Raw genomic sequence first — 23,601 nt, forward strand, 5'->3', positions numbered from 1 at the left:
TATGCAAATGCAGCGCTAAAAAAGTATAAATATGGGCCATAATTTTATAAAAGAACATTCAGAGGTGTGGATGTGAAACTAGACAAGACTGCTCCCATTATTGAGGCACATAAGGTGAACAACGATTTTGTGTCTTGCAATGTGACCTATTTGTTGTGCATGTTTCTTTTAAGAATATGGCCCCAACTAAATTGCAAAAGGAAATTCGCGAAGGACAAGTCAAGAATTATTGAAAGGAAGCTTACCTCTAGAATCCTGTTTTTTTCTAGAATGCTGACTGATATAATGCTATCGGGAATATTTTTCAAATTTCCATAAAAGGCAAACAACATTCAAGTTTGGCGCCAGTCCTTGTTGTAATATTCTTCACATGCTGAGGGAAATTGGGCAAGAGCTCCTCTAGTGCCCTGCTGCTGTTTCGCTTTGTTTCCTTCGTCTTACCTTCCCCTCACACTTCCTCCGCACCCTGCTAGCTGAAGCAAGACTACACAGTTGTCAAGTTCATACTTGTATTTTCTGGAATTTGGCCAGTATAGGAGAACACAACTCCTGACCTGCATGCAATCTCTCGCCAAAGGAGGGTGGGGAGTGGAAAGAGAAACAAATAGGAAAACCTGGAAACTTTTGGTTTAGGCACAAAATGCATACAAGTATTTCATTCATAGGTCACATTTCCTGCAATTTATGCTAACACAAACACCTTTTTACAGATAAACAACAGTCAATGCACCAGGTCAATACAGACCATATCACACCTTAGAAATACCCTTAACATTTCAGGAACATTACATTTGGTTCCAAGGCAATCTACTACCTGTTTTAGAACACATTAGACTGGTCCCCTTAGTTATGATGGGCCCCATGGGCAGTTTTAGCTGGCCACACACCTTATCCTTCCATACAGAATTTAGCTGTGGACAATTTATGTCCTTCATATAATAGTTTAGCTAGGGTATAGAGACAGTTAACACAGTTTATTATGCATACAAATCAACAGCTGCCCCAGTGAGGGCTGCTCGAGCTGTTCAACCACAATTGGCTATGCCTGGGATTAACCCAGTAATTATCAATGCTATCATGGGTAAAGTACCTACCAGACAGGAGGAAATTCCATTATGGATTGCTCAAAGACCAAACCAGCTTGAAGCAGTGTTCGCCTTTATTGGACCCCAAGAGAAACATATCATTCTCACCCTGTGCTTGCCACTTGGCATGGTTCCCTCCATTGACAACTATGCAACATAGGGTACAGTCGTTTTTGCAATATATACCATAACTGATGGTACAACATCACTTGCTGTTTTACCTGATGTGTTAAGGCAGATTCAAAATGAATAAGGGGCTGCCCCTGCCCTGGACTTTGGAATGAAACTAAATGAAACTAAATGGCAATTTTTTCACAGTATCCATCTATTATCTTAGGAAATTTTAAAGTGGAAGCAGCAGCCCGGTCGGTTTGCCATTGTCTTGTGCAGGTTCCATTAATAGATCAGCAGCACAAGTTACCAAAAAGTATTTCTAAAACCCATACATCGAGAAAATATGGGGGGCCAGAGCAAATGAGCCACAGTTTAAAGGTAGTCCTGAAATACAATAGCAAACAAATACCAGAGTCTTTCAAGAAGCACTGAGATAAATAAATAATAAAGATAAAACAGGCACAGGCAGAATTTCCACAGCTAGACAGCTCTGACAAGCGTTATAATTTATGAACTGTGACACTTTGAAACAACCTGGCAGGTATCGCAAATGGATACATGTCATTCTGGCTCCTTTCAGGACTCAACTGACAAATGGTCTGAGAGAGTGGATCAGTGAGAATGCAGACAAAATGAGTATGTGAAAGGACTCCAGCACTCATCTGGCATCATCTTAAGAAAGGAAGCGAAACTTCCACAACAAAAACCCAAATTCAAAATGAAGGATTTTGTGTGAATTTTGGCAAAACATGCCACACATGCTGAAAACATTACTTGAGAACAGGATGTGGGCAGCGATCCCACTAGATGTGAAAGCAACTAGCGACTACATGGAAGTCAAAAACCCCAGATCAGTAGATTGCCCCTCACAAAAATGTGTACAAATTAAATATAGAGATTGAGGGGGACATAATTTGCACAATTAATATTCTGGAGAACCTTAACACTTAGCTTTGACATTCTCTTGGCTGAAAAGGATTGGCTTCCGGAGTTTGTTAGAACCCTTCCTCAAGGGACAGATGTAATATTGCCATCTTTCTCGGTCCTTATTCGTGCAGAAGTAAAACACGCACACACTGCAGAACGGGCTCTTTCACATGCCCATGCAGTATAATGCAATCATGTGGGCTGGGATAAGGACTTATCATGTAATTCCCATAAGGTCCATCCCCCAAGTGCAACCACAATACCCAATTAAACATGAAGCAAAAGCACTAGTGAGTGATTTGATCACAGCTCAAGTACCAGGCAGTAATTGATTCCTGGATATCTCCATGTATAAACCCTTGTTTCTAGTAGCTAAGTCAGATCATTCCTATTGAATAGTCCTAGATTATAGACACTTAGACGGCCACACATGCACACTTACAATACAAAATTTACACATTACTCCTCCACTGAACAATATTGTTAAAAAAAATACAAAACAACCCTGGATGTTTCCAATAGCGTTTCTACCAAAACATAGCACCTGAAAGCAGGGATTTGACTGCTTTTGCCATACTCTGCTATAAACGGCAATTTTGCCACAACATCCTAGTGCTGTTTGTGGCCCGTGTAACATCAATATTGCATAATGTTGATCCAGAAGCATTATCCTTTGTTGATGATATATATTTCACAAATGATGACTTAAACACTCACACAGCCAGAGTAGCTTGCATTGTTTTGGGATTTGCTGGCCATGGCTACAAATTCAAATTCAAACTACAATTGCTTTTCTCAGTGTCCGGTTTTTAGGATACAGGTTATCAAATGAGGAAAAGAGCCAGCCACCACACTTCCTAGAGAAGTGTGCGCAATTACAACTACCAAATAATATTAAAAAACTGCAATCCTTTTTAGGATTTTTCAATTTTGGCAGAACTTGTATCTCAGATTTTGCACAACTCATAAAAGCACGGTATAATTTAATTCACCCAAATTTCTCCCGTAAGCATTTGACACCAGATTATACACAAATTCTCAGATCATTACAGACTGACCTGTTTGAAGCAGGACACATACATATGCTTATAAACAAAGCAAATTTGGTCATCCGTATAATACTGGGGGCCATTGATTTCACTTGTGTCTCATTTAATGAAGATGACCCAGTTATGAATGCATATACATCACATTTATAGTCTAATGCAGAAATGTGTTTTGTATCTACTCAAAAAATGCTGACTGCAGTTCAGATGGTTGTCATAAAGGAAAGACCACTGGCTCGAGGGAAAAGCATAATAGTTGTTACAACAGTCCCAGCCTTAGAGGCTGTCATGAAAACCAGCATTCCAAATACAAAAGCTTTACATCCTAAATGAATACAATAGGCTACATCCTTGACACAAGGATTTCTCCATTTTCCATAAGAATACCCCATGCTCAGTGATACCTTGCGTCTTGAACAGTATAAATATATCATATATACACTGAAGTTTCAGCTAGACCTGTTATAGGCATAACCATCAATAATCTGGAGCTTGTGCAGATGTATATGGAGTAATGGGGGATGGAGAGTTCCACCCTCAACAATCATGAGTTACAAGGGGATTGCACTGCACAACTGGCTGAATTAAAAGCCTTGATACTGGCACTAGAATATACAGATCTAGAATTCCCCAGTTTTATAGTGTGTGTTTCGTATTACTGTGTATAGTCTTTCAATGACAACTTGCATTATAGACACCTAAATAGATTCAGAGACTCAAATCTGAATCCCATAATTCATACAGTACTTAGAGGAAAAGGGACAGACAGTCTGCCGTGGGTTTATGTAATTCATACACTGAGTCACCAGCATAAGGGAGTACACGTTATATGGGATTCACTGGCTGTTGAAGCAGCCACATTTGCAGTTAAGAGTGCTACAGTAGCTGTGATTAGTCATTCTAATTTGAGGATTGATGAAGAAATTATGGCTGCTGTTAATACTTCGAGCAACTGCACTCCTTTACCAAAACATGTACAGCAAAATATTCCTAGCACTTGAGGGCCCAAAACATTCCTTTTGCATCCATTTGACGGCTGGGTGATCGAGTGATACCTTACCAAGACCACAGGCTGGAATGAATTACAGCTGCACATGAGGGGGTAGCATCTGCCCACGCTGTTGTGGTGGCTACATTCTCTGTGTTACAAAAGCTCTATTGGTGGCATGGTCTGTAGAAACAGACAATGCAGCATGTCCTTAGGTGTGAAATATGCCAGCAAATTAAAGGTTCCACCACTAAACGCTCGCCACAGACACCGCTCATGGTTTCAAACAAACCACTGCAATGTGTGTATTTAGACAATTGCGGCCCCCTAAATGTGGATGGAGCATTTAAATCCATTCTACTTGCAATAGATTCTTGCTCCAGATTCCTCTGGGTGTGGCCACAGCGATCAGCTGATGCTCACACTGTTAGAAAGATTTGAAGGTCTTTAGCTGGACACATGCAGCAGCTACATTCGACTCACATCAGGGCTTTCCTTTGCCTCTAAGGCTTACAGAGACACCACAGGAACCCTGGATGTGGCTGTGCATTATTTATAACCATGTCATCCTGAGGGAAACTCGATTGTGGAGTGGAAAAACTGAGACTTAAAGCAATCCTTAACAGCTAGACTATTAGGTTCAGGGCACAGTTGGATCTATCAGCTGTGCGGAGTCCAGAAAGCATTAAATAATCTGCCTATTTGAGTTTTGGGTGGCTAGACCCAAAATGAAGTCCTGTTTAGAATCCAGGTGTATGTCCCAGATATTTATGGTCCCCGAACAGTGGCGGCAGATAGACCTTTTGACATAAATGAACATTTCCAACAATCCTAGGATGATCAGTCAAACAGACATGCTGCCACTTAAGGAAGGAAGGTGAAACCAGCATCTACTGGCTGGATTGCAAAGGTTGAGGATAAAGTTCCAGAAAAAAGATTGCAGTGAAGAGAAATGTTGGCCCATTCTACTGTGCACAGGTGCCAGCCCTTGGCATTCAAGGTACCAGAAATATGATTTTTCCACTGTTCAGTGGTTGCAAAGCCAAACATTTTGTCTCCTGTGATAAAATAACATTGCATCATGTGGCTGATCCTTCACAGTAGGCTACACAGACTCCTGGGTAGTTGTGTAACCCCTTTGACGACCATGCAGGAAATACTTCTTTAAGTGTTGAACAACACCAATGTTGTTTCCGTCAGGTTGGGGAGGATTGAGAATTAACCTTTGTTGATTCCAACTACCAGTGGAAATGTAAGAAACACATCCTACCTTTGGATGTGTCCTCTAGTTCTCTTTCACCAGCTGAGGCTTCTGTTTCACACAGACCGCTTCTGGGTACTTTGCTTCTGGGTACTGTGACTACTTATCTTCAGATTCTTCTCTCACTTAACTTAATGGAGTACGTAATTTTCTTCACTGGTTGAAACACATATATCTGATCCCTCCATGGTCCTATTTGTGGATTATACTTTCTTTATTCTTGTAGATTGGATATGTGACTCTTTTCGTCTTGCTTATAAATGGGCATTATCTTCCAGAATGCTCTGCTGTGGAACTGGTAGCTGAGGTGCTGAAGCCTCATTTGTTTTCCCACAAAATGTGACAAGACCTGTCCCTGGTGAACATTTCTGCCATTCCAGTTCCTGACGGAATTCTTTTTTTGGTCCTACAGAGACTATAAAAATTTCATACGTTTTTAAAGTCACAATTGATCATGCGATAACACCAGTTGTTGTGTTTTGGGTCTGTGAGGTTTTATCTTAGCGCCTTGCTTGGGCACACTTATGTTTCTTTCAAGCCTGCAGCCTATGCCCTTTTACCCAGTTACATATTTTATTTAGCTTTTTAATTTTATTATATTTTAGCATGGCTTACTTTTAGCAGGGATGCTTTTTTTTCTAATCAATTGCCTTTCTACGAAACCATTGTTGTCAGTTCCTCTACATAACATTTCACCCTGTGCCTCTGTTCAAGGCTGCACATGATAGTTTACCCGGTATTGGCAGCACAAGAGTTACGGAGCCAACCTTCTAAACCTAGACATATTGTTATGTGAGGCCTGTTCTCAGAACACAACATGTTTTATTATAAAAATACTGCATAGACTGAAGGAGGGAAGATGGAACATTCAAGCCAGCCATCTTATGCTGTGTGCCACTTCATCGCAGCTCTGCTGATCTTGGCCTTGTCTCTCCAGCCAACCAGGAGAACTACCAGCTGACCAACAGGCAGGCCCCTGCATTTCTCCAGGTATGGGTGTCAGGGGGATCCCTCCATAGATTAAGTAAAGGAAGAAGAGCTAACACTGTTATGCTCTCATGTTAGATGCTAAAGTGTAGGTAACAATTCTTAGACTTATGTTAATGTCAGTATGATGGGACTGTTTATATGTTGTACTCTAATAGCCACAATCATAACGCATTATCGCATTATGTTTTATCTTCCTAATAATTCCAGCTCGTGGCCTTCTACATAGAATACAATTGCTTCAATAAAATACATTGAAACCTATCCTGCGTTTCTCTGTCTGCCTTTGCATGTGTGATACTTGTGAAAATGTGAGAAAGGGTAAGATATATTCCACCATGACTTCCTTTTGGAATCAGAGTGTCATGCACCAGGCTGCCACAAATCACCTTTTTTTTCTGGGGTTGGGTGAGGTGCTGCTAGCTAGCTGAGAAGGTCATGCTGACAGCCTACAGTTGGTGTGGAACTGACTCAATCATCCACATGCGGTGGTGCTGCCACCCAAAACCAAGCAGCCTAACCCTCTTGGTAGAGTCCTACAACATGCAACCACCAACATTGGTCAGGAGCTAACAACGGATCAACTGATTATCTCTGTTTCTCACATGCTAACGACACCCTAATTACCTTATATGGAGACTTCCATGGTGTTAGGGAAATATCCTCCTCAGCTAAATAAGGAGTACATATCTTAGGCTGTAAGCTGTTCAAGCTTGAACTTTAAAAGGATTCCCAAAATGGGTGTTTCTTTCTCAGATCTTACCTTTCTAAAATGTGGAGGGACCTCAATAGGTTGCAACTCCCAAAAATATGAGACAACCTCTCAGACAACATCTATTAGCTCATGGACTCACTGAGGAGGGTGAGATGTTACGTTCCTAGTAGAGGCACATGATGCACACAGAATAGACATTTTCTATTCCTGGGTCACTTTTCCAGCAACAGATGGAAACACACTCTTTCCACAACTACATAATCAGAAACACACCTGCACAATATAGACCTTATGCATTTGTAGCAATACCATTATCTTATCAAGAACACCAAAACTGGCTTGAAGGTGCCCTACCAGATGTTGTACAAACCTTTAGATTGGGCCACCTAAGAAATTAGGTTCCTAGATGACCAGAATTAGCCACATATATACCACTCCTTAATGTTGAAAATTTGCCAGAAGCGGATCTACGCTTCTTATATAATAATTTCATAGATATATGTAGACGCTTAATACAATTTGTAATGCAGACCTTAAACACCGACTCAGCAAGGGCTGCTCCAACAGCATCACATTTGGCTACAACCAAGTTAAATCCCATGACTGTGCATTCAGTAATTGGTAAGGTACCCACCAAACTTGAAGAAATTCCGTTTTGGTTTGCACAAAAAATAAATGTGCTGGAAACTGAGTTTTCTCATATGGGACCCCAAGACAAACATATGATCCTCACAATGTGGTTGCTTTTTGGGATGATTCCCTCAGTAGATGACTGTGCCACACAGGGTGCAGTACTTGCTGCAATTTACACTACCACACACGGTACACCAACACTTGCAAATCTTTGGGAAGTGTTAAAACAAATTTGAAATGAATACAGGGCAGCCCCACCCCTGGATTTGGGGATTCAATTAATGGGCAAGTTTGTCCCAGTGTGCTAAATTATATTAAGTAATCTTAAGGGAGAAGAAGTATCATTGGCACTGCGCCAGTGGCTCCGGTAAGTTCTTCAGCAGGAACAGGAATGCAAGCTGCCTAAGATTATTGTTGAGGCTTATACTAGTGTAGGTCAGGATAGTCTGGGAGCCAGACCAAATAAACCATAATTACAAGGTAAATCCAATAAGGATAGCACCAAACATGCACAAGAAGGTTCTAAAAAATGATGTGATAAAAAATAATAATAATAAAGATAAACAAAAACAAAGAAGAGAGTCTCCACTTTTAGACACGTCAGAAAAGCGAAATAATCTTAGAAATAGGAAAACATTAAAAACTCCTGACAGATACCAATACACTGACACTCACCATCTCGTTCCTTTCAGGACTCACCCGACAAACGCAGTTAGAGAGGAGGATGGTCAGATCACTGAAACGAGTATGTAAAACCAAGAAAGGAGTCACATTGCTCTTCAGTCATTTTGCTTAAACAAAAGCCCCATTTCAAAAAGCAAAATGTTGCAGCAATTTTGGCTAAACATTCCACACATATCGAGAACATTACTGAAAAACATGCTGTGGGCAGAGGCTCTGCTAGACAGTGGAGTAGTGGTCACAATAGTTCACCAGACTCTTCTAGAACTTCTAGATGTGACACCAACTAATGGCTTCCTAGAAGTCGAAACTGTTGACAGGCATGTCTCCCCACCCAACGGAGTTTACAAACTAGGAATTCAAATTGAGGGAGACACAAACTGCACCATCAAAGGGATCTTCTGGAGAAGGTTAACATCACAACATACTATTGGCTGAAAAAGATTAGCCACCTGAATTTGTCTGTATGCTTACACCTAAAGGAAGATGTCATTTTGCCAGTAAAAGAATCTTATGCCGCAGATTGGGCATTGGCGCAAGCCTCAGCTCTTAACTGCAACCATGTGGGGTGGGTAGGGATTCCCCTTATGACATTATACATATAAGATATCCTCCACAAATACAACCACAATACCCCATTAAACATGATTCTAAGGCACCAGTGAGGGAAATTCTCTCACAACTTCAGTGCCAGAGAATAATTGAACCCTGTGTATCCCCAATGAATAACCTTTTATTTCCTCTATGTAAGCTAGATAATTCATATAAAATAGTTTTAGATTAAAGACACTTAAACAGGCATACACACACATTTGCAATACAAAATTCATATAGCACAGCACTTATCAATAACATATTGTGCAAAAACATACAAAACAACCTTGGACCTGAAAGCAGGAAATGAGGTGCCTTCATAGCCCTTGGCTCTCAAAGAAATGTGTGCTGACTTCCTCAAGGGTGTAAGAACAGTCCAGGATTGTTCTCAGCCCATGTAACATGAATATTTCATGACACTGATCATGAGGTGTTGTCTTATGTCGAATACATCTATCTGAAAGATGACAATTTCAACACACATTTAGCCAGGGTGGATCGCATCATTTTAGGATTCGCCACGCAGGGCTACAAATTCAATTTCAAAAACACAAAAAATGTTTTTCTCAGTGTCCTATTCTCTGGATGCAAATGATCAAATGAGGGAAAGAACCTGGCACCCCATTGTCTAGAGAAATGTGCACAATTAGAACCACCAAGTACCTTCAGGAAACTATAGTCATTGCTGGGTTTCATCAACTTTGGCAGAATGTACATTCCAGAGTATGCACAATGCATTAAATCACTCTAGCATTTAATTTGTCCAGATTTCTCAAACAAACATTGGACACCCGAACACACACACATACTCGGAGCATTACAGATAGACATGCTTGAAGCAAAACTTTTGCACACGTGTCAATAAAACAAACTCTGTCATGAGGGTGATTCCTGGTGCAATTGGGTTGACCTATATTACATTCATTGAAGGTGATACTGTACCCATTGAATAAAAATCACACTTGTATTCCAACGCTGAATACTGAAATCCTTCCTGCTATCCAAATGGCTGTCATAAAGAGGAGACCACCAGCACGAGGTAAACACATTATTGTTGTTACCCCAAAATCAGCCCTTGAGGCTGTCATAAAAAGAAGCGTCCCGAGTGCAAAGGCATTACATCCACGTTGGATTCAATGGGCTACCTCTCTGACGGCAACTGATGTTGATTATGTTTTTGATCCAAAACTTCAGGCCCAAGAATTCCTTCAATATGAACTTGAATACCTTACGTCCACCACATTCTGCCTCTTGAACAATACTGAATCATCATTTACATCAATGGTTCTGCTCAACCAGCTGTAGGCACTAAACATGAATACTCTGCCACTTGTGCAGCTCTTTGCAAGGTAACAAGGGATAATAAATTCTTCCCTCAACAGACTTGCATGCAGACCTAAGGGGACTGCACAGCACAACTTGCAGAGCTTAAAGGTTCTAATCTTGACACTGGAACACACAAATCCCGAACTTTCGACTGTGTGTGCAATTATTACTACTGTGCCAAGTCCTTCAATGAACTACTGACACCTAAATGGGTTCTGAGACTCCAAAGGAAACACCATAAAATACAAATTCTTATGAGGTAAGTTAGCAGGTCTTAAAGAGAAGCTGCCAGAGGCTCATGTAATTCAAATATTGGGTCATCAGTGTGTTGGAATACAAATTGTAGGAAACAATTTGGCTGATGATGCTGCCAAATCTGCATTAGCTATGGCTTCTGTTGCTGCGATTACTCATTCCCATATGAGAATCGATGATTAAACACTGCCTGCTGTGAAAAATTCGGTTGATGGCAAACCATTGCAAAGGCATATCCTGCAAAAATAGTCCTACCACTTAAGTTGCCAAAATATTGCGAATGCAACAACACCAGGTGTGGGTGATCATGTAATTCCCAACCAAAGCTTAGAACTATCAAAGCAGTGCATGAATGGGTTGCTTCTGACCATGCTGGTGAGGCAGCTACCATCGCTAGTAATGGCCTGGTCAATACAAACAGACCAGTGTGTCCTTAGTTTTGACATTTGCCAACAAACACCATCAAATGCCCACCGAAGATACCTCACTCTCGGTTTCCAGCAAACCATTACAATGTGTGTACCTGCGGTCCCCTACAACTAGTTAGTGCATACAAATTTATTCTAGTCACTGTAGATTCATGCTCCAGATTTTTGTGGGTGTGGCCACAATGATTGACTGAGACTCGAACTGTTATTAAAGATTTGCATGTCTTTATCCCTACATATGCATTTGTAGGATACCATTCGGACCAGGGCCCTGCCTTTGCCTCCAATGCATCCAGGGACTCCATGGCAACAATGGGTGTTCAAGTGCATTTCTCGTCTCCCCATCTTCCAGAAGAAAAGGTGATTGTGGTGCATAAAAACCGAGACCTAAAGCAATTCTCAACAGCTAGAAGTATTAGGTTCGGGTCATAGTTAGCTTTATCACCCATATGGAGTCCAGGGAGCACTAAATAATCTGCACATAAGGTCTTTAGGAGGACTTAACCCTTATGAAGTCCTGTTTGGGATTCCTATATGTTTCCCAGATCTTGATTACCCTGGTGCACATAAATGAACATGTCACAATCTTGTAGGAAAAACAACAGTTCCATGGTGAAAATGTATCTGCATATGCAGCCACTTTGGGAATGACGGATTTGCCACAGGCTTAGTTCCTAAAGTTGGGAATCTAGTTTGTGAAAAGAAACCTGTGAAAAAGAAGTTTGGCCCTCCCAACAATGCAATTTGCTGGAGTTGCAGTTCTCTACCCGTGGACGAATATCAGATGTAACATAATCACAATGTAATACCAATTACTAATGCGGTATGTTTTAAACATATATTTTGGGACTATTCACAGAAGTAAATTTACTCATGTAGATTTATCCAAGTGTGAACTTAGTACTTTATTTTGTAGTAACTTTACACTTTTCCGCTATTCACCATTTCCGAGTGTACATTTACTGTTGAGTGTGTGCTTAAATGTCTCCACACCCTCAAAACTGAGAGTGGAGCCTCATAGAACAGGATTTTTGGGTCCAAATTTACTACTAGTAAGTTTTCACATAAAGGTGAAAGTCTCTACATCCTACCTGGAAATCTCCCTATGGCTGACTATAAGAAAAATAGTAAACATTAGTATCTATTAAGAAAAATAAATATTTTAATGTAAAATGAAATTGTAAAGTAAATGAAAATAATTTTTATTAACCTAAAACTAACAGAATAAAATATCACAATGCATTAAGCTATTCAATTAAATATTTCATGAAAAAATAAATGCATAGAATATATTCATTTAATGTGCAATTCTTATTAGATAAAAAAAAAAACCTTCCTTTTATTTTTTCATTTGTTATTTAGCATTTTAAAACGTATTTAAATGATTTAAATTCATATTTTTTAATTACAAATTTACAAGTTGTGTTTCCTTTTTTAATGAAATACTAATTTATTGATGTAAAAATATGTTTAACCACTTCGCTGCCAGGCCTTTTCCCCCTCCTGTGCCAGGCCTTTTTTTGCCTAGTTGGGGCAGTTCGCGCTTAGGCCCTCATAACTTTTTGTCCACATAAGCTAACCAAGCCAAATTTGCGTCCTTTTTTTCCAACATCCTAGCGATTCTAAAGGTACCCAGACTTTGTGGGTTCCCCTGAAGGAGGCCAAGAAATTGGCCAAAATACAGTGAAAATTTCGTTTTTTTCAAAAAAATTGGAAAAAGGGGCTGCAGAAGAAGGCTTGTGGTTTTTCCCCTGAAAATGGCATCAACAAAGGGTTTGCGGTGCTAAACTCAGCAGCTTCCCAGCTTTCAGGAACAGGCAGACTTGAATCCAAAAACCCAATTTTTCAACACAATTTTGGCATTTTACTGGGGAATACCCCATTTGTGCAATTTTTTGTGCTTTCAGCCTCCTTCCAGTCAGTGACCGGAATGGTCATGAAACCAATGCTGGATCCAAGAAACCTAAACATTTCTGAAAAGTAGACAAAATTCTGAATTCAGCAAGGGGTCATTTGTGTAGATCCTACAAGGGTTTCCTACAGAAAATAACAGCTGAAAAAGAAAAATATTGAAATTGAGGTGAAAAAAACATCAATTTTTCTCTACTTTTTACTCTGTAACTTTTCCCTGCAATGTCAGATTATCGAAAGCAATATACCATTACGTCTGCTGGACTCCTCTGGTTGCGGGGATATATAGGGTTTGTAGGTTCATCAAGAACCCGAGGAACCCAGAGCCAATAAATGAGCTGCACCCTGCAGTGCGTTTTCATTCTATACCGGGTATACAGTAATTCATTTGCTGAAATATAAGGAGTAAAAAATAGCTATCAAGAAAACCTTTGCATTTCCAAAAAGGGCACAAGATAAGGTGTTGAGGAGCAGTGGTTATTTGCACATCTCTGAATTCCGGTGTGACTATAGTAGCACGTGAATTACATGGAATTTCTCAAATAGATGTCTTTTTTACACACACCCCTATATTTGGAAGGAACAAATGTAGAGAAAGACAAGGGGCAATAACACTTGTTTTGCTATTCTATGTTCCCCCAAGTCTCCCGATAAAAATGATACCTCACTTGTTTGGGTAGGCCTAGCGCCCGCGACAGGATATGCCCCAAAACACAACGTGGACACATCACAGAAAAGCTGTTTTTAGCAAAGTGACTACCTGTAGATTTTGGCCTCTAGCTCAGCCGGCACCTAGGGAAACCTACCAAACCTGTGCATTTCTGAAAACTAGAGACCTAGGGGAATCCAAGGAGGGGTGACTTGTGTGGCTCGGACCAGGTTCTGTTACCCAGAATCCTTTGCAAACCTCAAAATTTGGCTAAAACAACACATGTTCCTCACATTTCTGTGGCAGAAAGTTCTGGAATCTGAGAGGAGCTACAAATTTCCTTCCACCCAGCGTTCCCCCACGTCTCCCGATAAAAATGATACCTCACTTGTGTGGGTAGGCCTAGCGCCCGCGACAGGATATGCCCCAAAACACAACGTGGACATATCACAGAAAACAGAGCTGTTTTTAGCAAAGTGACTACCTGTAGATTTTGGCCTCTAGCTCAGCCGCCACCTAGGGAAACCTACCAAACCTGTGCATTTCTGAAAACTAGAGACCTAGGGGGATCCAAGGAGGGGTGACTTGTGGGGCTCGGATGAGGTTCTGTTACACAGAATCCTTTGCAAACCACAAAATTTGGCTAAAAAAACACATGTTCCTCACATTTCTGTGGCAGAAAGTTCTGGAATCTGAGAGGAGCCACAAATTTCCTTCCACCCAGCGTTCCCCCACGTCTCCCGATAAAAATGATACCTCACTTGTGTGGGTAGGCCTAGCGCCCGCGACAGGATATGCCCCAAAACACAACGTGGACATATCACAGAAAACAGAGCTGTTTTTAGCAAAGTGACTACCTGTAGATTTTGGCCTCTAGCTCAGCCGCCACCTAAGGAAACCTACCAAACCTGTGCATTTCTGAAAACTAGAGACCTAGGGGGATCCAAGGAGGGGTGACTTGCGGGGCTCGGACCAGGTTCTGTTACCCAGAATCCTTTGCAAACCTCAAAATTTGGCTAAAAAAACACATGTTCCTCACATTTCTGTGGCAGAAAGTTCTGGAATCTGAGAGGAGCCACAAATTTCCTTCCACCCAGCGTTCCCCCACGTCTCCCGATAAAAATGATACCTCACTTGTGTGGGTAGGCCTAGCGCCCGCGACAGGATATGCCCCAAAACACAACGTGGACATATCACAGAAAACAGAGCTGTTTTTAGCAAAGTGACTACCTGTAGATTTTGGCCTCTAGCTCAGCCGCCACCTAGGGAAACCTACCAAACCTATGCATTTCTGAAAACTAGAGACCTAGGGGAATCCAAGGAGGGGTGACTTGTGTGGCTCGGACGAGGTTCTGTTACCCAGAATCCTTTGCAAACCTCAAAATTTGGCTAAAAAAACACATGTTCCTCACATTTCTGTGGCAGAAAGTTCTGGAATCTGAGAGGAGCTACAAATTTCCTTCCACCCAGCGTTCCCCCACGTCTCCCGATAAAAATGATACCTCACTTGTGTGGGTAGGCCTAGCGCCCGCGACAGGATATGCCCCAAAACACAACGTGGACATATCACAGAAAACAGAGCTGTTTTTAGCAAAGTGACTACCTGTAGATTTTGGCCTCTAGCTCAGCCGCCACCTAGGGAAACCTACCAAACCTGTGCATTTCTGAAAACTAGAGACCTAGGGGGATCCAAGGAGGGGTGACTTGTGGGGCTCGGATGAGGTTCTGTTACACAGAATCCTTTGCAAACCACAAAATTTGGCTAAAAAAACACATGTTCCTCACATTTCTGTGGCAGAAAGTTCTGGAATCTGAGAGGAGCCACAAATTTCCTTCCACCCAGCGTTCCCCCACGTCTCCCGATAAAAATGATACCTCACTTGTGTGGGTAGGCCTAGCGCCCGCGACAGGATATGCCCCAAAACACAACGTGGACATATCACAGAAAACAGAGCTGTTTTTAGCAAAGTGACTACCTGTAGATTTTGGCCTCTAGCTCAGCCGCCACCTAAGGAAACCTACCAAACCTGTGCATTTCTGAAAACTAGAGACCTAGGGGGATCCAAGGAGGGGTGACTTGCGGGGCTCGGACCAGGTTCTGTTACCCAGAATCCTTTGCAAACCTCAAAATTTGGCTAAAAAAACACATGTTCCTCACATTTCTGTGGCAGAAAGTTCTGGAATCTGAGAGGAGCCACAAATTTCCTTCCACCCAGCGTTCCCCCACGTCTCCCGATAAAAATGATACCTCACTTGTGTGGGTAGGCCTAGCGCCCGCGACAGGATATGCCCCAAAACACAACGTGGACATATCACAGAAAACAGAGCTGTTTTTAGCAAAGTGACTACCTGTAGATTTTGGCCTCTAGCTCAGCCGCCACCTAGGGAAACCTACCAAACCTATGCATTTCTGAAAACTAGAGACCTAGGGGAATCCAAGGAGGGGTGACTTGTGTGGCTCGGACGAGGTTCTGTTACCCAGAATCCTTTGCAAACCTCAAAATTTGGCTAAAAAAACACATGTTCCTCACATTTCTGTGGCAGAAAGTTCTGGAATCTGAGAGGAGCCACAAATTTCCTTCCACCCAGCGTTCCCCCACGTCTCCCGATAAAAATGATACCTCACTTGTGTGGGTAGGCCTAGCGCCCGCGACAGGATATGCCCCAAAACACAACGTGGACATATCACAGAAAACAGAGCTGTTTTTAGCAAAGTGACTACCTGTAGATTTTGGCCTCTAGCTCAACCGCCACCTAGGGAAACCTACCAAACCTGTGCATTTCTGAAAACTAGAGACCTAGGGGGATCCAAGGAGGGGTGACTTGCGGGGCTCGGACCAGGTTCTGTTACCCAGAATCCTTTGCAAACCTCAAAATTTGGCTAAAAAAACACATGTCCCTCACATTTCTGTGGCAGAAAGTTCTGGAATCTGAGAGGAGCTACAAATTTCCTTCCACCCAGCGTTCCCCCAAGTCTCCCGATAAAAATGATACCTCACTTGCGTGGGTAGGCCTAGCGCCGGCGACAGGAAACACCCCAAAGCGCAACGTGGACACATCCTAAATTTTGGAAAAAAACAGAGGTGTTTTTTGCGAAGTGCCTACCTGTAGATTTTGGCCTCTAGCTCAACCGCCACCTAGGGAAACCTACCAAACCTGTGCATTTCTGAAAACTAGAGACCTAGGGGGATCCAAGGAGGGGTGACTTGCGGGGCTTGGACCAGGTTCTGTTACCCAGAATCCTTTGCAAACCTCAAAATTTGGCTAAAAAAACACATGTTCCTCACATTTCTGTGGCAGAAAGTTCTGGAATCTGAGAGGAGCTACAAATTTCCTTCCACCCAGCGTTCCCCCATGTCTCCCGATAAAAATGATACCTCACTTGTGTGGGTAGGCCTAGCGCCCGCGACAGGATATGCCCCAAAACACAACGTGGACATATCACAGAAAACAGAGCTGTTTTTAGCAAAGTGACTACCTGTAGATTTTGGCCTCTAGCTCAGCCGCCACCTAGGGAAACCTACCAAACCTGTGCATTTCTGAAAACTAGAGACCTAGGGGGATCCAAGGAGGGGTGACTTGCGGGGCTCGGACCAGGTTCTGTTACCCAGAATCCTTTGCAAACCTCAAAATTTGGCTAAAAAAACACATGTTCCTCACATTTCTGTGGCAGAAAGTTCTGGAATCTGAGAGGAGCCACAAATTTCCTTCCACCCAGCGTTCCCCCACGTCTCCCGATAAAAAAGATACCTCACTTGTGTGGGTAGGCCTAGCGCCCGCGACAGGATATGCCCCAAAACACAACGTGGACATATCACAGAAAACAGAGCTGTTTTTAGCAAAGTGACTACCTGTAGATTTTGGCCTCTAGCTCAGCCGCCACCTAGGGAAACCTACCAAACCTATGCATTTCTGAAAACTAGAGACCTAGGGGAATCCAAGGAGGGGTGACTTGTGTTGCTCGGACCAGGTTCTGTTACCCAGAATCCTTTGCAAACCTCAAAATTCGGCTAAAAAAACACATGTTCCTCACATTTCTGTGGCAGAAAGTTCTGGAATCTGAGAGGAGCCACAAATTTCCTTCCACCCAGCGTTCCCCCACGTCTCCCGATAAAAATGATACCTCACTTGTGTGGGTAGGCCTAGCGCCCGCAACAGGATATGCCCCAAAACACAACGTGGACATATCACAGAAAACAGAGCTGTTTTTAGCAAAGTGACTACCTGTAGATTTTGGCCTCTAGCTCAGCCGCCACCTAGGGAAACCTACCAAACCTGTGCATTTCTGAAAACTAGAGACCTAGGGGGATCCAAGGAGGGGTGACTTGCGGGGCTCGGACCAGGTTCTGTTACCCAGAATCCTTTGCAAACCTCAAAATTTGGCTAAAAAAACACATGTCCCTCACATTTCTGTGGCAGAAAGTTCTGGAATCTGAGAGGAGCTACAAATTTCCTTCCACCCAGCGTTCCCCCATGTCTCCCGATAAAAATGATACCTCACTTGTGTGGGTAGGCCTAGCGCCCGCGACAGGATATGCCCCAAAACACAACGTGGACATATCACAGAAAACAGAGCTGTTTTTAGCAAAGTGACTACCTGTAGATTTTGGCCTCTAGCTCAGCCGCCACCTAGGGAAACCTACCAAACCTGTGCATTTCTGAAAACTAGAGACCTAGGGGGATCCAAGGAGGGGTGACTTGCGGGGCTCGAACCAGGTTCTGTTACACAGAATCCTTTGCAAACCTCAAAATTTGGCTAAAAAAACACATGTTCCTCACATTTCTGTGGCAGAAAGTTCTGGAATCTGAGAGGAGCCACAAATTTCCTTCCACCCAGCGTTCCCCCACGTCTCCCGATAAAAATGATACCTCACTTGTGTGGGTAGGCCTAGCGCCCGCGACAGGATATGCCCCAAAACACAACGTGGACATATCACAGAAAACAGAGCTGTTTTTAGCAAAGTGACTACCTGTAGATTTTGGCCTCTAGCTCAGCCGCCACCTAGGGAAACCTACCAAACCTATGCATTTCTGAAAACTAGAGACCTAGGGGAATCCAAGGAGGGGTGACTTGTGTTGCTCGGACCAGGTTCTGTTACCCAGAATCCTTTGCAAACCTCAAAATTCGGCTAAAAAAACACATGTTCCTCACATTTCTGTGGCAGAAAGTTCTGGAATCTGAGAGGAGCCACAAATTTCCTTCCACCCAGCGTTCCCCCACGTCTCCCGATAAAAATGATACCTCACTTGTGTGGGTAGGCCTAGCGCCCGCAACAGGATATGCCCCAAAACACAACGTGGACATATCACAGAAAACAGAGCTGTTTTTAGCAAAGTGACTACCTGTAGATTTTGGCCTCTAGCTCAGCCGCCACCTAGGGAAACCTACCAAACCTGTGCATTTCTGAAAACTAGAGACCTAGGGGGATCCAAGGAGGGGTGACTTGCGGGGCTCGGACCAGGTTCTGTTACCCAGAATCCTTTGCAAACCTCAAAATTTGGCTAAAAAAACACATGTCCCTCACATTTCTGTGGCAGAAAGTTCTGGAATCTGAGAGGAGCTACAAATTTCCTTCCACCCAGCGTTCCCCCAAGTCTCCCGATAAAAATGATACCTCACTTGCGTGGGTAGGCCTAGCGCCGGCGACAGGAAACACCCCAAAGCGCAACGTGGACACATCCTAAATTTTGTAAAAAAACAGAGGTGTTTTTTGCGAAGTGCCTACCTGTAGATTTTGGCCTCTAGCTCAGCCGGCACCTAGGGAAACCTACCAAACCTGTGCATTTCTGAAAACTAGAGACCTAGGGGAATCCAAGGAGGGGTGACTTGCGGGGCTCGGACCAGGTTCTGTTACCCAGAATCCTTTGCAAACCTCAAAATTTGGCTAAAACAACACATGTTCCTCACATTTCTGTGGCAGAAAGTTCTGGAATCTGAGAGGAGCTACAAATTTCCTTCCACCCAGCGTTCCCCCATGTCTCCCGATAAAAATGATACCTCACTTGTGTGGGTAGGCCTAGCGCCCGCGACAGGATATGCCCCAAAACACAACGTGGACATATCACAGAAAACAGAGCTGTTTTTAGCAAAGTGACTACCTGTAGATTTTGGCCTCTAGCTCAGCCGCCACCTAGGGAAACCTACCAAACCTGTGCATTTCTGAAAACTAGAGACCTAGGGGGATCCAAGGAGGGGTGACTTGCGGGGCTCGAACCAGGTTCTGTTACACAGAATCCTTTGCAAACCTCAAAATTTGGCTAAAAAAACACATGTTCCTCACATTTCTGTGGCAGAAAGTTCTGGAATCTGAGAGGAGCCACAAATTTCCTTCCACCCAGCGTTCCCCCACGTCTCCCGATAAAAATGATACCTCACTTGTGTGGGTAGGCCTAGCGCCCGCGACAGGATATGCCCCAAAACACAACGTGGACATATCACAGAAAACAGAGCTGTTTTTAGCAAAGTGACTACCTGTAGATTTTGGCCTCTAGCTCAGCCGCCACCTAGGGAAACCTACCAAACCTGTGCATTTCTGAAAACTAGAGACCTAGGGGGATCCAAGGAGGGGTGACTTGCGGGGCTCGGACCAGGTTCTGTTACCCAGAATCCTTTGCAAACCTCAAAATTTGGCTAAAAAAACACATGTTCCTCACATTTCTGTGGCAGAAAGTTCTGGAATCTGAGAGGAGCTACAAATTTCCTTCCACCCAGCGTTCCCCCAAGTCTCCCGATAAAAATGATACCTCACTTGCGTGGGTAGGCCTAGCGCCTGCGACAGGAAACACCCCAAAGCGCAACGTGGACACATCCACAATTTTGGGAGAAAACAGTGCCTACCTGTGGATTTTGGCCTGTAGCTCACCCGGCGCCTAGGGAAACCTACCAAACCAGTGCATTTCTGAAAACTAGAGACCTAGGGGAATCCAAGGAGTGGTGACTTGCGGGGCTCGGACCAGGTTCTGTTACCCAGAATCCTTTGCAAACCTCAAAATTTGGCTAAAAAAACACATGTTCCTCACATTTCTGTGGCAGAAAGTTCTGGAATCTGAGAGGAGCTACAAATTTCCTTCCACCCAGCGTTCCCCCATGTCTCCCGATAAAAATGATACCTCACTTGTGTGGGTAGGCCTAGCGCCCGCGACAGGATATGCCCCAAAACACAACGTGGACATATCACAGAAAACAGAGCTGTTTTTAGCAAAGTGACTACCTGTAGATTTTGGCCTCTAGCTCAGCCGCCACCTAGGGAAACCTACCAAACCTGTGCATTTCTGAAAACTAGAGACCTAGGGGGATCCAAGGAGGGGTGACTTGCGGGGCTCGGACCAGGTTCTGTTACCCAGAATCCTTTGCAAACCTCATAATTTGGCTAAAAAAACACATGTTCCTCACATTTCTGTGGCAGAAAGTTCTGGAATCTGAGAGGAGCCACAAATTTCCTTCCACCCAGCGTTCCCCCACGTCTCCCGATAAAAATGATACCTCACTTGTGTGGGTAGGCCTAGCGCCCGCAACAGGATATGCCCCAAAACACAACGTGGACATATCACAGAAAACAGAGCTGTTTTTAGCAAAGTGACTACCTGTAGATTTTGGCCTCTAGCTCAGCCGCCACCTAGGGAAACCTACCAAACCTGTGCATTTCTGAAAACTAGAGACCTAGGGGGATCCAAGGAGGGGTGACTTGCGGGGCTCGGACCAGGTTCTGTTACCCAGAATCCTTTGCAAACCTCAAAATTTGGCTAAAAAAACACATGTCCCTCACATTTCTGTGGCAGAAAGTTCTGGAATCTGAGAGGAGCTACAAATTTCCTTCCACCCAGCGTTCCCCCAAGTCTCCCGATAAAAATGATACCTCACTTGCGTGGGTAGGCCTAGCGCCGGCGACAGGAAACACCCCAAAGCGCAACGTGGACACATCCTAAATTTTGTAAAAAAACAGAGGTGTTTTTTGCGAAGTGCCTACCTGTAGATTTTGGCCTCTAGCTCAGCCGGCACCTAGGGAAACCTACCAAACCTGTGCATTTCTGAAAACTAGAGACCTAGGGGAATCCAAGGAGGGGTGACTTGCGGGGCTCGGACCAGGTTCTGTTACCCAGAATCCTTTGCAAACCTCAAAATTTGGCTAAAACAACACATGTTCCTCACATTTCTGTGGCAGAAAGTTCTGGAATCTGAGAGGAGCTACAAATTTCCTTCCACCCAGCGTTCCCCCATGTCTCCCGATAAAAATGATACCTCACTTGTGTGGGTAGGCCTAGCGCCCGCGACAGGATATGCCCCAAAACACAACGTGGACATATCACAGAAAACAGAGCTGTTTTTAGCAAAGTGACTACCTGTAGATTTTGGCCTCTAGCTCAGCCGCTACCTAGGGAAACCTACCAAACCTGTGCATTTCTGAAAACTAGAGACCTAGGGGGATCCAAGGAGGGGTGACTTGCGGGGCTCGAACCAGGTTCTGTTACACAGAATCCTTTGCAAACCTCAAAATTTGGCTAAAAAAACACATGTTCCTCACATTTCTGTGGCAGAAAGTTCTGGAATCTGAGAGGAGCCACAAATTTCCTTCCACCCAGCGTTCCCCCACGTCTCCCGATAAAAATGATACCTCACTTGTGTGGGTAGGCCTAGCGCCCGCGACAGGATATGCCCCAAAACACAACGTGGACATATCACAGAAAACAGAGCTGTTTTTAGCAAAGTGACTACCTGTAGATTTTGGCCTCTAGCTCAGCCGCCACCTAGGGAAACCTACCAAACCTGTGCATTTCTGAAAACTAGAGACCTAGGGGGATCCAAGGAGGGGTGACTTGCGGGGCTCGGACCAGGTTCTGTTACCCAGAATCCTTTGCAAACCTCAAAATTTGGCTAAAAAAACACATGTTCCTCACATTTCTGTGGCAGAAAGTTCTGGAATCTGAGAGGAGCTACAAATTTCCTTCCACCCAGCGTTCCCCCAAGTCTCCCGATAAAAATGATACCTCACTTGCGTGGGTAGGCCTAGCGCCTGCGACAGGAAACACCCCAAAGCGCAACGTGGACACATCCACAATTTTGGGAGAAAACAGTGCCTACCTGTGGATTTTGGCCTGTAGCTCACCCGGCGCCTAGGGAAACCTACCAAACCAGTGCATTTCTGAAAACTAGAGACCTAGGGGAATCCAAGGAGTGGTGACTTGCGGGGCTCGGACCAGGTTCTGTTACCCAGAATCCTTTGCAAACCTCAAAATTTGGCTAAAAAAACACATGTTCCTCACATTTCTGTGGCAGAAAGTTCTGGAATCTGAGAGGAGCTACAAATTTCCTTCCACCCAGCGTTCCCCCATGTCTCCCGATAAAAATGATACCTCACTTGTGTGGGTAGGCCTAGCGCCCGCGACAGGATATGCCCCAAAACACAACGTGGACATATCACAGAAAACAGAGCTGTTTTTAGCAAAGTGACTACCTGTAGATTTTGGCCTCTAGCTCAGCCGCCACCTAGGGAAACCTACCAAACCTGTGCATTTCTGAAAACTAGAGACCTAGGGGGATCCAAGGAGGGGTGACTTGCGGGGCTCGGACCAGGTTCTGTTACCCAGAATCCTTTGCAAACCTCAAAATTTGGCTAAAAAAACACATGTTCCTCACATTTCTGTGGCAGAAAGTTCTGGAATCTGAGAGGAGCCACAAATTTCCTTCCACCCAGCGTTCCCCCATGTCTCCCGATAAAAATGATACCTCACTTGTGTGGGTAGGCCTAGCGCCCGCGACAGGATATGCCCCAAAACACAACGTGGACATATCACAGAAAACAGAGCTGTTTTTAGCAAAGTGACTACCTGTAGATTTTGGCCTCTAGCTCAGCCGCCACCTAGGGAAACCTACCAAACCTATGCATTTCTGAAAACTAGAGACCTAGGGGAATCCAAGGAGGGGTGACTTGTGTTGCTCGGACCAGGTTCTGTTACCCAGAATCCTTTGCAAACCTCAAAATTCGGCTAAAAAAACACATGTT

This window comes from Pleurodeles waltl, chromosome 5 (genome assembly GCF_031143425.1).
Source record: "Pleurodeles waltl isolate 20211129_DDA chromosome 5, aPleWal1.hap1.20221129, whole genome shotgun sequence".
NCBI lineage: Eukaryota > Metazoa > Chordata > Amphibia > Caudata > Salamandridae > Pleurodeles > Pleurodeles waltl.